Genomic DNA, 8,502 nt, shown 5'->3' with positions numbered 1-8,502 from the left:
GGATTAGGACTGAGTGTTAGTCAGGGAAAAAGTTAAAAATACAAATTCTAAGATAACCTTACTCAATGCTCGAGAACAAGAAGGAAAAAAATGCTTCAATACTACCATTAAAAATGTTTAAAACATCAAGGGACACGGCAAATATGTCTCAAAAAGGAAATAATCTGTAAAAGATCACTATTCGAATAAGGAAATATTTATGAAGCAACAACACCAAGAAAAGAAAGGATAAAGTTCAAAAGTAAAGCAAACTTAAATCACTGTAACAAATGTAGTATAACAGTGGACAGCACAATGGTTAAGTCATATGGAACAAAACAAATACAGAATGGCATAGGCTGAACACATGTTTCTTACTCCATACACAGGGAATCTAACGTGAGGATAAGGATTCAATTAAAGCGCACATGTTCTCACACCACTAAAAAAGAGCATTTTAAATGGACTACAATTTAAAAGTAACGTTTTAATACAATGATTCACGGGAGGTGGCAAAGAATACTAATAGATGGAATTTTATTTTTTTCTCCCTTATTTTTTAAAACAGACAAGGAAACTTTAAAATTAGAACTTTAAAATCACATGGAAAATAAATTATTCATTTAAAAATTTCAGAGTAGCAAAATTTTAAGAATTGTAAAATGAAATTTTTTTTTTTGCAAGCAAATAGGATTTATTAAGAAGGAAAGTACAAAGCTCTCAACATAGACACTGAGGGGGGGTAAAGAGTCCCTTAAAATGAAATATTTTAACAATTTAATTGCAAGATATATTTTCATAATCCTGGACAGTCTTAGGAAACATACTCATCACTAAGGATAAAACAAAAGGAGGAAGAATTCCCTGATGGTCCAGTGGTTAGGACTCGACACTTTCATGCTGAGACCTGGGTTTCATCCTGGTTGGGGAACTAATATGCCACAAATTGTGTGACATGGCCAAAAAAAAAAAAACAGGAAGGAAGAAAATTTGCACAGCTAAAGTCGTATCTATTGCTTATAGTAGATTGTAAACAAATTATAAACAAAACAAAACTTATTTTTAAAATTAATTTTTAAAAAAACCTTGTTTAAAGGCAGGCAGAGCTTGGAAGGCAACTGGAACAGTGAGCCTGTAAGAAAAATACACAGTCGAGGGCTGGCTGACCAACCTGGTACATGGCATTCATCATCCAGACTATGACTAAACAAATTTGTGAAAATTACAGACATCTGTAAGCATGAAATGTTTTATTTGTGGCGGGGGGGGCTCCAAAATCACTGCAGATGGTGACTGAAGCCATGAAATTAAAAGACACTTGCTCCTTGGAAGAAAAGTTATGACCAACCTAGACAGCATATTAAAAGGCCTCTGCTTTTTACTTTGACAACAAAGGTCTATCTAGTCAAAGCTATGGTTTTTCCAGTAGTCAAGTATGGATGTGAGAGCTGGACTATAAAGAAAGCTGAGCGCTGAAGAATTGATGCTTTTGAACTGTGGTGTTGGAGAAGACTCTTGAGAGTCCCTTGGACTGCAAGGACATCAAGCCAGTCAATCCTAAAGGAAATCAGTCCTGAATATTCACTGGAAGGACTGATGCTAAAGCTGAAGCACCAATACTTTGGCCAACTGATGTGAAGAACTGACTCATTGGAAAAGACCCTGATGCTGGGAAAGACTGAAGGCAGGAGGAGAAGGGAATGACAGAGGATGAGATGGTTGGATGGTATCACTGACTCAATGGACATGAGTTTGAGCAAGCTCTGGGAGCTGGTGATGAACAGGAAAGCCTGGCATGCTGCAGTCCATGGAGTTGCAAAGAGTCAGACACGACTGAGCAACGGAACTGAACTGAACTGAAACATGAAATGTAAGTTTTTTCTACATAATTCTAATAGGAAATATTTGGAGGGAAATCCTAAATTTCTAAAATGTAATAAAAGGTTTTATTGGTTTTGCTTTGTTTTTGTCTCAATAAACAGGTTGGTAGTGCTGGTAACCATAAGTCCAAATTTTTCAATTTGATGTCTTCACCACTTGCTGCTGCTGCTTGTTCTGGCTCAATTCTTGAATTCTTTAAGCATGGTTACTAATTTATAACAACTATACAATCATAAAAAAGAATGAAATAATGCCATTTGTAGCAACATGGAAGGACCTGAAGATTGTCATACTGAGTGAAGTTAGTCAGATAAAGACAAATGATGTCACTTATATGTGGAATCTAAAAAAATGATACAAATAAACTTATTTATAAAACAGAAACAGACTAACAGACATAGAAAACAAACTTATGGTTACCAGGGGGTGAGTGCATAGAGGTTGGGAGGTTGAGATTGACATATACCCACTGCTATACATAAAATAGATAACTAATAAGGACTTACTGTACCGTGCAGGGAACTCTACTCAACACTCTGTTATGGCCTATATGGGAAAAGAATCTAAAATAGAGTGGCTATATATATAAGTATAACTGAGTCACTTTGCTGTACACCTGAAATTAACACAATATTGTAAATTAATTATACTCCAATAAAAAAATTTTAATGGAAAACAACAAATAAATTATAGCAGCACTATTTATAATGGCCAAGCAATCTAAGTGTCCATTAACAAATGAATGGATAACGAAGATGTGGCATATGGAATGGAATGGAATATTACTCAGTCATAAAAAAGAATGAAATATTGCCATTGGCATCAACATGGATGAACCAAGAGGTTATCATACTAAGTGAAATAAATCAGAGAAAGATAAATATATAACTCATACGTGGAATCTAAAAAAGAATACAAATAAACTTATTCACAAAACAGAAACAGACTCACAGACATAGAAAACAAACATGGTTATCAAAGGGGAATAGAGGAATGGAGGGATAAATCAGGAATATGGGATTAACAGATACATAACACTATATATAAAACAGATAAACAACAAGGATTTACTGTATACCACAGGGAATTACATTCAATATCTTGTGAAAACCTATAATGAAAAAGAATCGGAAAAAGCATATGTGTATATATATATAAAAATCAGTTTGCTATATACTTGAAACTAACACAATACTATAAATCAACTATAGTTCAACATAAAATTTTAAAAACTAAAAGCTGGAAAAAATTGCCATTTATTAGATCTAAGTTGTTGCATTTTCATTAACCTAATTGATTAATTAAAACAGTATGGAAAGACTGAAGTCCTGCTAATGACATTGTGTTAAAGAAAAAAAAAAGCAAAGAAAAGATCTGATTTCCTTCAAATCTCATACCTTGAAAACAAGCTGTCATTACAGTCTTCCATTTTATCATCCACAGGAACTCTGCATTTTACTGAATACACCTTAGTCTCTCAATTCCAACAAAACAAATGCATTAAAGTATCAAGTTGACGTACTTGGTTAAGGGTAAAGATGATCTTCTCTAGCAGCTTTTTCAGGAGACACAAATCTTGCATGAAAATTATAAAAGTCATCATCTAACTGCCTCTTTTTCAATTTCTTCTTTATTTACTTTACAGCTATAAAAGAGAAATTAAACTTTAGGCACTAACCAGAACTAGACTTGTCAATGTGCTTAGTCGCTCGGTTGTGTCCGACTCTTTACAACCCCATGGACTATAGCCCACCAGGCTCCTCTGTTCATGGAATTCTCCAGGCAAGAATATAGGAGTGGGTGGCCATGGCCTTCTCCAGGGGATCTTCCCGACCCAGAGACTGAACCCAGGTGTCCTGCGTTGCAGGCAGTTTCTTTACCATTGAGCCACCAGGAAAGCTCAGACTTGTCAATATTTCTCCCTAAAAAAAACATTTTGGCTGTCCCTGGTGGCTCAGTGGTAAAGAATTCATCTGCCAATGCAGGAGACATGGATTCTAACCCTGCCCAGGAAGATCCCCCATGCTGTGGAGCAACTGAGCCCACAAGCACAACTATTGCGCCTGTGCTCCAGGGCCCAGAAACCACAACCACTGAGCCCATGTGCTGCAACCAGTGAAGCCCGCGCACCCTGGAGCCCAGTGCTCAGCAACAAGAGAAGCCACCACAGTGAGAAGCCCACGTGCAGCAACTAGAGAGTAGCCTCCTTTGCAACAACTAGAGAAAACCCACGCACAGCAATGAGGACCCAAACTGGCCAAAGAATAAATAAATATTTAAACACACACACATTTCTCATCACCTCTCTTATTAGCTTGACTATCTTAAAAAAAAGTCACATTAGCACAAATTTTTTCTTTTTATTTTTCCTCATATGAAAAACAGACCTGCTCTTAGATTTATGGTAATACAAATATGTTCAATTAGCATGAAAAAATGCTGTTGTAAACAAATCTTGGTTAAACAAACAAAAAGAGCCATCTCTCAAAAGGATCTTTTACCACTACTTTTAAACTTCTAAATTTCAGTTTCCTTCAGTGACAGTCAAATATTATAGAGGACTATTGTCTTTGAAAATATAGTTTTAATTATATATAACTAAGTATGCTATAGGGCTTCCCAGTGGCTCAGTGGTACAGAATCCATCTGCCAGTGCAGGAGGCACAGGTTTGATCTCTGGATCAGAAAGATTCTCCTAGAGGAGGAAATGGCAACCCACTCCAGTATTCTTGCCTGGGAAATTCCATAGACAGAGGAGCATAGTAAGTTACATTCCATGGGATCGCAAAAGAGTTGGACATGACTTAACAAATAAAAGCAAGTATACTATAAAATGCTTCATGGAAATTCATATGTGAAACAAAATTTCAAATTACTTATACATACTACTAAGTCAACTAAGCCAAAGACTTTTTAATATCTAAAGAATATAAAAATGAATGGGGTAAATCAAACAGAGGATCAATACTTTGTAAGAGAGCTGGAAAGAATACGATTAGCAACTCTTTAAGAAACAACCCTCAGTAATAAATGCCCAACACTCATATCAACTGGAATTCCTTATGTCCATAAATAATCTTAGGCTAACAATTCTATTTTTAATAAATTATAATTTGTTGGAGACTGAGGTATGTCTACATTAACATCTGTCCCTTATCTGCTGCTGCTGCTAAGTCGCTTCAGTCATGTCTGATTCTGTGCAACCCCATGGACGGCAGCCCACTAGGCTCCTTTGTCCCTGGGATTCTCCAGGCAAGAATACTGGAGTGGGTTGCCATTTCCTTCTCCAAGGCATGAAAGTGAAAAGTGAAAGTGAAGTTGCTCAGTCGTGTCTGACTCCTAGCGACCTCATGAACTGCAGCCTACCAGGCTCCTCCATCCATGGGACTTTCCAGGCAAGAGTACTGGAGTGGGGTGCCACTGCCTTCTCTGGTCCCTTATCTACTCATGCCAAAAAAGCATTTTTAAAAATTTCTCTATGCTCTCCTCCAATTAATTTTTTTACTTAAATATATTTGATATATGATACTGTGTAAATTTAAGATGTAGAACATGTTATTGTTTAGTTGCTAAGTCATGTCTAATTCTTTGCAACCTCATGGACTGTAGCCCATCAGACTCCTCTGTCCATGGGATTCCACCAAAGTGGGTTGCCATTTTTCTTCTTCAGTAAAACGTGTTACTTTGATATATTTAATGTATTGTAATACAACTGCGTGGATCACAATAAACTGTGGAAAATTCTGAAAGAAATGGGAATACCAGACCACCTGACTGGCCTCTTGAGAAACCTATATGCAGGTCAGGAAGTAACAGTTAGAACTGGACATGAAACAACAAACTGGTTCCAAATAGGAAAAGGAGTACGTCAAGGCTGTATATTGTCACCCTGATTATTGAACTTATATGCAGAGTACATCATGAGAAATGCTGGGCTGGAAGAAGCACAAGCTGGAACCAGGATTGCCGGGAGAAATATCAATAACCTCAGATATGCAGATGACACCACCCTTATGGCAGAAAGTGAAGAGGAACTCAAAAGCCTCTTGATGAAAGTGAAAGAGGATAGTGAAAAAGTTGGCTTAAAGCTCAACATTCAGAAAACTAAGATCATGGCATCCGGTCCCATCACTTCATGGGAAATAGATGGGGCAACAGTGGAAACAGTATCAGACTTTATTTTTCTGGGTTCCAAAATCACTGCAGATGGTGATTGCAGCCATGAAATTAAAAGATACTTACTCCTTGGAAGGAAAGTTATGACCAACCTAGATAGCATATTGAAAAGCAGAGACATTACTTTGCCAACAAAGGTCCATCTAGTCAAGGCTATGGTTTTTCCAGTGGTCATGTATGGATGTGAGAGTTGGACTGTGAAGAAAGCTGAGTGCTGAAGAATTGATGCTTTTGAACTGTGGTGTTGGAGAAGACTCTTGAGAGTCCCTTGGACTGCAAGGAGATCCAACCAATCCATTCCAAAGATCAGTCCTGGGTGTTCTTTGGAAGGAGTGATGCTAAAGCTGAAACTCCAGTACTTTGGCCACCTCATGCGAAGAGTTGATTCATTGGAAAAGACTCTGATGCTGGGAGGGATTGGGGGTAGGAGGAGAAGGGGATGACAGAGGATGAGATGGCTGGGGATGGCATCACTGACTCGATGGACATGAGTTTGAGTGAACTCCAGGAGTTGGTGATGGACAGGGAGGCCTGGTGTGCTGCAATTCATGGGGTCGCAAAGAGTCGGACACGACTGAGCGACTGAACTGAACTGAACTGAACTGAATACGACTGCTAGGTTTCCCAGGTGGTGCTAGTGGTAAAGAACCTACATGCCAATGCAACCGTAACAGACACGGTCTCCATCCCTGGTTCAGGAAGATCGCCTGGAGAAAGGCATGGCAACCCACTCCAGTATTCTTGCCTGGAGCATCCTATGGACAGAGGAGCCTGGCAGGCTGCAGTCCATAGGGCTGCACAGAGTTGGACATGACTGAAGCGACTTAGCACATATGCAATACGATGGCTGTTGTATTGATATTTGTCACATAAAAGTACAATATCATTGCCTCCATTACTTTCTGATTTGACCCCAGTCCACCATCTAAAATGTTTTATCATATGTGAATCCCTGTCTTATCACAATAAAGTCATCAACAAAAGTATACCCCAGACCATTTAAAAATATTTCCTATAATTTAAACAACAGAGTTAGGAATTCTTCCCCATCTCTAGAAAAATAGCATTACTCTGCTGAGTGATTTTTGTAGGTTTTTTTTTAAGATACATATAAGTAGAACTTTTCTAGATTGCTATAGTCAATTCTAGGATCCATGATTTAAGGGGAAAAAATCTGAAGTGTTTGGAGGAGTATACAATGATTATTTTAAAGTTTATAAAATGAGAACTGTTTCTAAAATTATTAATGTTAAGAGAAGCAATTAAAATTTGGAATTATTAGTGCAGATTTGTTCACTTAGCAGCTGTAAGCATGCTACAATAGGGGTAGGAAATTAAATATTATTTCCCAACCTCCCTTGCAGCTAGGATCCCATATATGATTGGTTCAAACAATTGGTTGCACTCACTTGAAACTTTTACTCAGAGCCGAGTTCCATGGGGAGAGAAGCACGACATGAAGTATCCACTTGTGCTGATCTAAAGTGTGTCAATGGTGGTGTTCTGGAGCTGGCAACTTCATGGCTTACTAATCCAGTGGGTGGCTTCCTGATTTAGCAGACAGCTTCTCAATTATTCCCAAAGCAGCAGCTTCTTCGGCAGCCTAGTCTTGTGATGCAGTTCCTAGAAACTCAGCCTAAGTTCCATTCTTTCAGCCCTCCCAAAGATGCTGTGAGCTATCTATACACCCCTCCCACATTAATTCCATTCTGTTTGACAGCTGAAGAGGATTCAATGAGCTGCAACGAAGAATCTTAACCTATACAGAATTTGGTAACTAGAAGTAAGGTATAGCAAGTAAAGAGATAATAAGAATGGAACTTGCTTAGTTGAGGAGGTCAGGTTTGGGGCAGTGATATCTCATGCAAACTCAGGATAAGGTATCAGAGAAAATGGTAATAGAATTTCAGAATGCTAGCACGTGTAGGCTCTGCCTTCTCTCTTTCAGCAAAGTCCAACAAGACAGATGTGACTTAGGCTAAGGATGGTCAGGTCTAGAGAGATGGAAGGGAATGTAGCTTTGCTGAGAGAACTGCTCTCTATCTACCAAATAAATTGATAAAGTCCCAAATCTGGAGCCCTGAAGAACTAAAAAAGGCAACTACTGTACTACCGTACTCCAGACTGAAACAATTATAAATAAAGGTTCTGAGGAAACTGCTAAAGCTTTCACAACCTTTCCAAGAACCTTCCCTTAAGAATTTTCTGCCAAGTAATGGGAACCATCCTAAAGAAAAAGATCAGAGTAAGACTGTTGTTATCCCATCCCAGCCTACAGTTCAAAACAATACTAAGTAGGTCCCACTCATTTAAGACCCAAAGGGAGAGCAAGAACACAGAGGCCAGCAAGTAAAAGATGAGGTTCTTTGCTAAAAGCAATCTTCATAAGATCTTTGTGCTTTCTCATGGTAATAATTGAAGAAAACAGACCAGAGACCTACTAAGTTTTTAGGGAACTGTTTTTCC

The sequence above is a fragment of the Bos mutus genome, chromosome 15, assembly GCF_027580195.1.
Source record: "Bos mutus isolate GX-2022 chromosome 15, NWIPB_WYAK_1.1, whole genome shotgun sequence".
Lineage (NCBI taxonomy): Eukaryota > Metazoa > Chordata > Mammalia > Artiodactyla > Bovidae > Bos > Bos mutus.
This window is presented reverse-complemented; position numbering follows the sequence as displayed.